Source organism: Echinops telfairi, unplaced genomic scaffold (assembly GCF_000313985.2).
Source record: "Echinops telfairi isolate 266 unplaced genomic scaffold, ASM31398v2 ScPeMD7_23;HRSCAF=83, whole genome shotgun sequence".
Classification (NCBI taxonomy): domain Eukaryota; kingdom Metazoa; phylum Chordata; class Mammalia; order Afrosoricida; family Tenrecidae; genus Echinops; species Echinops telfairi.
In genome coordinates, this window is record NW_022103920.1 from 76,531,356 (window position 1) to 76,540,937 (window position 9,582).

Sequence of the window (9,582 nt, forward strand, 5' to 3'; positions counted from 1 at the left end):
ACACTCCACTCTTCCTTAATCGAACCCATGTGCTAAAAAGTGTCATTCATTGCTTCCTGTGCACCTCCCTCCAGAGATTCTGTTGGCCACAGTCCCCATCAACTTTGGTAGGCTCGCTCCCCAAAAGGCGCCCCCAACAGAATATAATGGTTAACACTCAGATTTTCTCCAACCCCGGACAATTCTTTTGCAATGCAACTTTAACTAAATGTGTAAATTCTTCCACAGCAGGACCTTGTTTTCCAGTACCATAATCCCCCAGCTCACTCGGTATGGTCGGTCTGAATTCGCATGGTTGCTCTCTGGCCAAAGATCAAAGAGAGCGATATTCCTTCCTATGATGGTAGGTATAAGCCTAGCCTCTTCAATCGCAGCATCTGGAATGACTGGAGGCAGGCTCGACCACACCATCATTTCAGCACAAGAGTTTGAAGACTGATCGCAGACACTTTGGAGTGCACCACAGCCTCCTTAGCCTCATTGCAGCGCCAGCTCACCTCTCTGGCCCTAGTTGCCCTACACAACAGACCGGCTTTAGATCTTCTCACCGCTGAAAAGGGGGGTACCTGCCTCTTCCTCAGGGCAGTGCTGTTATTACAATAATGAATCAGGGCTGGTAGAGCATGACATAGAAACACTGATCCACCTAAGCGACGACCCCTGCGGTCATGGAGGGACGAATGACTCCCCATTTGGCACCTGCAATCCCCCTTAGCCTCCTGGTTGTTTCCCCTACTAGGGCCATAATCCTTATCTCTTTATATTTTCTCTCAGCTCCTTATTCAAAATTCTATAACGCTTCACGAAGAAGACTGAAGAGTGATATTTCCCCAGTGAAATTCAAAGAAAGCAAGTAAGTAATATAAAAATAGAGTTCTTTTTTTGCTCTGGACTATGTGTATATGTATCTATAAATTAATATTAACTTTTCATTAATCTGTTAGTCTCTGGAAAAGTCAATCAAAATATAGATGAATGAAAATACAAATTAGAGGAACGTGTAGCATTAGCACCCATGGAAATACTATGGATATCATAAAACAAAGGAATTGGGATGGTGATATGGGTACATTTCAAAAATCTTCAGTGAAACTGTCTCAGTGCAACTTTCCATGCTGTACTTTTTTCTTATTACCTGTTTCAGGCATCATATAAAGAATGTTTTCAATAAATGCAGATTACCAAATCAGGAATGATTTATATTAATAACTCCAGAGGTGAACCTAACTGTTTCATGGAGTGGGTCAAACCAAACATTTTTTTAGAGTCATCCAGCCTACTTAATTGGAAAAGTAGTTGACAATGGCATGTTTTTGTATAAGTTAATGATGTGTGAAATATGCACTGCAACCTGGGCCATTTCAACATTCAGAATGATTCTTGGCCAGCCTAGAATTCCTATTATATTTCTTTTAATTATTCTATGACATTTTAATTTAGTTCCACCCGATAATTCCAGTTTAATTATATGATGGTAAGACTTCATCTTACATACTTTGGAGTTGTTACCAGGAGGGATCAGTCTTTGGAGAAAGACATCATACTTGGTAGAAGAGAGGGTTAATGAAAAAGAGGAAGACTCTCAATGAGATGGAGTGACAGTGACTGACACAATTGGCTCAAATATTAGAGGGATTGCAAGGATGACACAGAACAGGGCAGTGTATTGGTTTGTTGCTCTTCAGGTAGGTAGCAATGATTTAGAACCTGCTTGTTGGCATCTAGCAGCAATAACAATACAAGTTGATCAAGTGCTTGGGTCTTTTTCAAATAAGACTCCCCTAAGGAGTTTCTTCTTATAATAGCTACCCCAGGGATAGGGGCCCTGGTTGCATTAGCAGTTATGATTTGGGCTGCCAGCCATAAGGTCAGCAGTTCAAAACCACCAGTCAGCTTCTCGGGAGAAAGACATGACTTTCTACACCTATAAAGAGTTACAGCCCTGGACACTCACAGGGGCAGTTCTATCCTGTCCTGCAGGGTCGCTTTGAGTCAGAATCGCCTCCATGGGGTGACAATAGGGACAGTGGAACCGATGGAGAAAGTGCTTGACAGTAGAAGCTGGAATTTGATTCTTATTTGGTCCATGAAGTAAAGGAAAGCAAAATGGCCCCTGGTAAGTGCTCTAAAAAGTGTAAATAGCCGCTACCCTCAATGTTCAAGTTTATTTTTCTTCTCTTACCTCTTCCAACAATTAAACCAATCATTTCCCGATTCTGGCAGAGAAGACAGAGCCTGCATTTGCATTTGTTACAGCTGCTGTTTTGTTTAGGGAAAGGTGGAGTAAATAAAAAGAGAAACGAAAAATTACAAAGAGAGTGCCACAACTTTCCACCTACTTTGGTTTCTTTCTATATGGCAGCATCATAAAGGATAGACATTGGTTCACTTGTGTCGAGAGATGGACTGAAGTAGAGTATCTTACAATGACTCTTTATTCCATAGGTGTCCTCAAATACGTGGCAGCGTAGGACTGCTCCAATTCATATGTTTTGCTTGGAAATGTTGTGTGCATCTTTGCAGAAAACACAAGAATTAAAGCGAGATAGGAAGAAAGGTTTTCTCTGCCTGCTATGGCTCCTTTACAGTGCAGATAAAAAGGCAGGGGTTGGGAAGTAGAAGAGTTAATTGGTTAAAATTAAGTGAGAAATATAAAAAGGGTTCCTAGAAGTTATCAACAAAATATGACATTAATAAAGCTCCTACATGAAAATTGTTTGAGAATAGACTAGCAGTGTATAGCTATGTTTATACAAGATTATCTATTGGAGCAAACAAATGTGTGTGTGTTTTCTCAGACAAATCTTTATGTAAACACAAGATCATCAATAAAAGAAGAGGAAGAACCATTTCTAAAGGGAAGATCTCTTTTAAGTAAAGAAAGTTCACTTTGTTTAATGCCTTGGCTTCTAAACTATCAATTTGGTGGGCATCTAGAAGTACTTCATATTCTCCCAGATACTATGAAAGGGTTATTAACATTTCATTTGCTGTTCACAAATATTTTTGTAGTAGCTGATACTGTGTCAGTCTGGGTAGACTAGAGAAACACATTCACAGACACTCATATGCACATAGGAAAGAGCTTTATATAAAAGAGCAATTGTATATTAAGAAAACACCCCAGCCCAGTCCAGATCATGTTCATAAATCCAATATTAGCCCATATGTCTGATACCAGTCTATAATTTCCTCTTCAGACTGATGCAACAAATGCAATGATGCCAAATGCAGGAAGATCACAGGCTAGTGGGTGGAAAGTCTTGAGGCTCCAGTGGTGGTGGAAGCATTTTAGCACTTCTCCACATGGCTCCTCCAGCTCCAGGAGTCTGGTTCTATCAAGCGCAGCTTCTTGTGTCTTTCCGTAGGAATGTCTTGCAGGGAGTGAGTGTGTGTCCCGCCTCCAGGGAGCTATTTATCACCTTAGCACATCCAAATGAGGTCATCAATCTGTGACCTGATTGACAGGCTAACCTCCACCCCTTCACTCTTAATACTCTCACATTGACAACTATCTGTGTAACTACCACAGATAGTTCATAAACGAATGATATGGCAGCCTGCCTTGGTAAAGATTGCAGCATCAAAAATACCAAGGACCCATCTACTCTGTCCAACAGAGTCACTATGATTTGGGATGAACTTGACAAGAACAAGTTTGTTTTGTTAGCAGCTATTATAAAAAGAAAAATGGAAGTTCAGCAAAGTCAATTAAATTAGAAGCAAGATATTCTTCACTCAGTCTTTTCACTATTCCATGCAGTCTCCAAAAACACAACAGGAGATTATCCCCAATATCAATGAACCTAGACAGGTTGAAAATTTGATTTTACCTAACACACATGTTTTTATTATTGTTTTATGGATGCTGGTGGAAGACACAAGATTCCTGGGTCAGAACCAAAGGAACTTGTTACAGTGCAGAAAGCAACATGAGCATTTGTCTAGGTGACTATACCGTTTTCTTTTAGTGGCACAAGAATGTATCTCAAACTAAGGGATTTATGAAACCACACGTTTATAAGCTGACAGAGCTGTAGGTCACAAGTCCAATGATCAAGGTACCAGCTGGGCTGGGCTCTTCTCTGGAGGCCCTATTCAAAATGCAGTTGTCAGGATTCTATTCAAATACAAGGTTGCAGGATGGCAGTCCTCCTTTATTCTAACTGTCCAGGCATGGTTCTCATATTCTAGAAGTTATCCCTATCCATGACCCTCCTGTATTGTTGCCTCTGTTCTTAAGGGCTGAGTTGAGTTCATTGAACCCATTCAGATGATACAGGATAAACTGTCTACTGTAAGATAGAATGTTTATCAACCTTAATGAAATTTATTTTACAAGGAAAGGCAACACATTTATAGACTTCTTATTTCTTCATATTCAAGGTCCCAAAGCTTAGGAGGGAATATCTTCCTGGAGTCATATTTCTGCCTACAACAGATCCTCTTGCTCCCAATCCTGTAGGAACAATGACATAGTCCAGAGAAATGTTCCCTCACGGTGTGTTCACATCACAATTGAGGGACTTTCAACTTAAGCACACCTCTCATCTGTCACCCCTCCATGTAACCGTCTGTGCAATGTAGTCATAAACACAACCCTGAGAAATGATCTCTATGGAAAATGGAAAAGCTCTTGAATTCATGGCATAGGAAACAAGACTTGTAGGAGATATGAAACCAAGAAAGGACTGTTTCACTCGACAGACCCCCAGGTCTTTTGAAGAACCCTAAACACAAACCAGACTTAATTATCTGAATCAACAGGTCCTCCTCAGCCAACTAATAGGGCTTGTTCAAGCCAAGCTGTCAGTTACAGTAAAAAGTTTTCTCACTGAATTTCAGTACAGAGGGTTTGGAGTGAAAATAAAGATAACATTCAAGCTCACATATTGGTAGGTGGGTATTTCCATTTAGGCAAGAGACAATTGGGAGTTAAATATAATGCAATTAGAAAGAGAATATGAAATAGCTTTGATAATCATACCGCAGGGGTCCAGGTTAGTGCATTACCTCTATTGATGTGTCATCTTGGATAACTTGCTCAATCTGTTAGGTTCAGCTTTCCACACTATCAAATGAAAATAAAATTATGTAAGATAAAACTGGGAGCCCTTGTGACACAGTGTTAACTCACTGGGCTGGGGTCTGTCAGGTCAGCAGCTGAAAACAGCCAGCCGGTCTGCAGGAGAAAGACGGGGCTTTCTGATCCTGTCAATAGTACAGGCTCAGAACTCCCAGCGGCAGGCCTCCTCTGTCCAATAGGATCACTATGAGTTAGCATGAATTTGATGGCAGTCGGTCTGGTTTATTTTGTGAAGACAAAACTCTCATGAAGTCACATACATACTAAACTGCAATTTAGCTAAAAAATAAAGAAATGAGTCTAAAGTACAGATGAGAACTCTAAAGGCATGAAATGTAAGTTAATAGTAGTGAAACAATAGGGGCAGAGATAGTGTTAATGGTGACACATGTGAATTATGTTACCATTGTCAATGAACCATCCATGTAAAAATTGTTGAATGAGTATTGTTTTTCTGTATATATTTTCACCAAATTAAAGGATATAATAATAGCTGTCCTATGGATTTATTGGGATAATTAAATAATTCCTGTAACCCTAGTAGCAGGATGATTATTATAGTGTAATTCAAATGTTTTGCAACCGATTCCCAACTATAAACATGTCTAAAAAGTAGTTTGGCATGAAGGTGTGTTTGATATAATACAACACCACAACTTCTACTTAAAAAAAATCCACTAAGTAACAATGCAGCATGATATATGATAAATAAAGGTGTTTTCAAATTAATATTATATATATCCTAACTGAGAATAGTTCACTTTCACTTACTTCTAAAGTTAGAGAGACTTCAGGAGAGAAGATTGAATTGCATGTGCTCAGAATTTTAGATATAACATAGATGCCTATATAGAAAAATGTGTGTGTGTGTAAATCCAGAACAATCCAAACTGAAAATACGGTCCTTCCTCTGAGATAAATATTCACCTGAAAGAGAACAAAAAAAGAGACCTGGGAAAAATTGTGCTGATTCCCCTCCTCTGGGGAATTTTCCATGGACTATGTAGGCAAAGCTTTAAGCCACAAGGGTCATCTACTTCAAGTGCATTCCGTTTTTTTTTAAATCACAATCATTCAATACAATTTTGTGGTGTTATTGCTTGGCTTGTAATCATTATTGTGGTTAGATCCTGCCCCCCACTCCCCAAGTTCATTTTCGTGCTTTTTAACCCAGGCTCAGACCTGCAGTGGAAAATACATTTAAATAATTATGTTTGTGTGTGTGTGTACAACTTGCATCTTGGACTGGCCCCCAGACCACCTGGAACACTTCCGCAGGTCTTCCTTGTCCAAGTACCACGTGGTGTAAAGCAATGGGACACGTCATCAGATGACTGCTGGTGGTGCTTTGTTATAAATGCATGTAAAGTACACCCTGGTGGCACAGTGGTTAAGGTGCTTGGCTGCTTCCTGCGAGCTCAAGAGTTTGAGCCACTAGGGGATCTGGGGTGAGGGGGGTGGGGGAACAAGTTCCAGTCAGCTGCTGTAAAGATGTCCGCCTTGGACACCGCATCAGACAGTTCTATTCTGTGCTAGACAGTCACTATGAGTCAGACCTTCTCAGTGGCAGTGGGGCTAGTTATTTATTTTTCTTTTTGTCCCCTCCGACATGTTAGTATTTTAGGTAATATTTGAAACCTGCAGTATAAAAAAAATAACAAAAATATTGGCCTTGAACTTTAGGCAGAGGCGAATTTTTAAAGGACTGTAACATTCTAAGAAAGCTGCGCCTGTTTTTCTAACCCGGACACTGGAGTCTACAAAGTACAGGCCACACCCTCAGAACCTACTCAGGTTTATAGAAGGCCTAGTGTGTGGTCAAGACCTCTAGACTCATAGTGAAGAGTTCACACCACGCCTGGGCTCATTAACACTGATGGCTTGTTATAATTAAGTTGAAACTCTCCCATGGCTAATATTCCAGGCAATCAGCCCCCAAGTACATACCACTGGGGCAAGCACATCTAAGCTCCACAAATTTTTCCAATTCTGAAGGATTCTGATTTTTAAATAAATATTAATGCTCCAATTCCAATGCTATGGAAAGAGTAAGGAAAAGGCTTAGGAAACGAGCCCACAAATTTCATGGTTAATACCAGGCAGAGAAGGCCAAAAGCAAACCAAACCACACAGCAAAAGTTCAGTTTGCCAAAACTGTGGCTGAGTTGAAGTGGATTTGGCCTTAAATGTATTAATTCCAGGCACCTGGTGGTCTGAGAGAAAAGGCAAAAGTAAGCAAACCAATGGGTATGAGAATATGCTTTGTTCTCTCTTTTTCCTTGTTCTTTCCCCCACACTTTTCCTTTTCTCTTCTTCTTTGGATGATCCCTTTCCGCCTCTGACTGCCTTTGCTCACCGGACAGGGGCAGTAGGGGGAGGGCAGCGGGTAAGGCCGCTGGTCTAGACAGAGTATTTTTCTGGAAAAGGCATCTTAATGTCCCCTGCCTTCTCCAGCCCCATGAAGAGGATCCCTGTCTAAGAGACGAAACTATGCTTTGCTCGTGAATCCAGAACAAGCCAAACTCACCCTTCCACTGCCCAGAACGGGTCAACAGAACCAAAAATCAAGCCCAGTCCTGTCTTGCTGTAGATTTGAATAAAGCCTTTCGCCAGAACTCAGCTCCCTGTCGGAGGGTCTCTTGAGCCAAACCCCTTCTCACTGTCCTCCAAATGAATAGGACCAATCTCCTTCCTCTTCCCCCTGTTCCTAGAGAGAAACTATTCATTCTGGATAACAAACCATGAAGCAGGCTTATCTGAACAGCTTCTAATCTAGACTATGCAAACCTGAGGTACTGACTTCAGCACAGCTTGGTCTTTACCCTTTAGTGGCATTGAACTTGAGTGTTTGGTCTTTATCAGGCAAAGGAAAAATAATAACTAAAATAAACTTCCAATCAAATGCCTGGTGTCCATCATCCTTCCATAGGGATATCTATGATATATGTATGTGTGTGTGTATACACACATATAGAAAAAATACATATACAGGCTTCAAAAAGTCAATGGGAAAACTGAATTAAAAATAATTGATTTTTTTCCCCATGGGCTTTTTGGAACCCCTTGTATATATAATTTATTTTTAAGCATTCTTTTTATTTCCTTTAGATAATTGCTTCTAAGAAAAAAGAGCTCCCTCTAGCTCCCACTTGAAATAGCACAGACTCTGCTTACCAGCAAAATGTACCTTAAAGGAGCACTTATGTTCATACAGCAGTAAAACTACATTGTGAACATTAACCATGACTTCTGATGAGCTATTAAGCATCTTTTTTTCTTTTTTCTTTGCTTTATTTTATATGGTGGCAGAAAAACATTTCTGATAATACAGTTACTGAGAGATAGTCACTGGTAGTAGAAATTCCTTTTTCAAAGCAAATGGAAATGTGTGGCACATTTTAAGAGAAGACTCTTCTTTATACACTTTTTGAGTATTGAGGGGCAAACTTAAACTCCTATGGTAATTATGTTTGAATACCTAAGCATGTAAAAACTAAATGCATAAAGAATTGGAAGTATTCCCTGTTTATGTGAGTTGATCTAAAAAGTCAAAGTTAGAAAAGTATTCAGACTCAGGCTACTGTTTTGAGTTGGTTGTGCTGCTTCGACTTCATTTCCTCATGCAGCTGTGCTTCCCGTCCATGCTGCTGGGATGTGCATCTTTCCAAAAACCAAACTCCTTGCCATCGGGTCAATGCCAACTCATAGCTACCTTACAGGACAAGGAAGAACTGGCCCCTGTGAGCTTCCAGACTGTAACTCTCTAAGGGAGTAGGGGCCCTGTCATTCTCCCATGGACCCCTGGTGGTTTTGAACTTCTGACCTTCTGTTGGCAAACCAATGCATCACCACTACACCACCAGGGCTCTCATGCTTTTAAAAGAAGAGGAGAGAAGAGAAGGGAGGGGAGGGAGAAAAGAGAAGAGTCAACAAAAAATGAATCTAAAAAAAATGTTGAAGTATGTTTTAACTGTGTCAAACAAGCAAGCATTGAACAATTCACTGTAAACTGCTTGAGTCAGATGGGATTCCACTAAGCCTGGTCTGGACTGCCTACTACTGCTGCTTTTCCTGGCAGTCAGCATAAAGCTATGTAGAGAAAGCAGGCCTAGACCAGGGCACGTAAGAAGTGTGACATATAAAATATATCAAATCATGATTGATAGCTATAGTCATAATGATAAAGACATTTTTAAGTTACCTAAAGCAAAAGTTAATTGTAATGCTCCTAAGAGGTTTAAAAAAGTTATTATAACAATTACTAGCATGTGTGATAACACTTGGAATCTTGATAAGAGAGTTTTATTTTGTTTTGGGTAGGACTACATGACTAAATTCTACAATTATCCTGGGAGCCTATAAAGAATCCCCAGTACCCTTTAAAGTTCTGCGCTTTCCTGCTAGAAAGTCCTCAGGGCTGGCATTCCTTCCCCGGGAGTTCTTTAGCGCTAATCTTTTGCATGCACATACCTTGCTCATGCTTTTTAGGAAGTCCT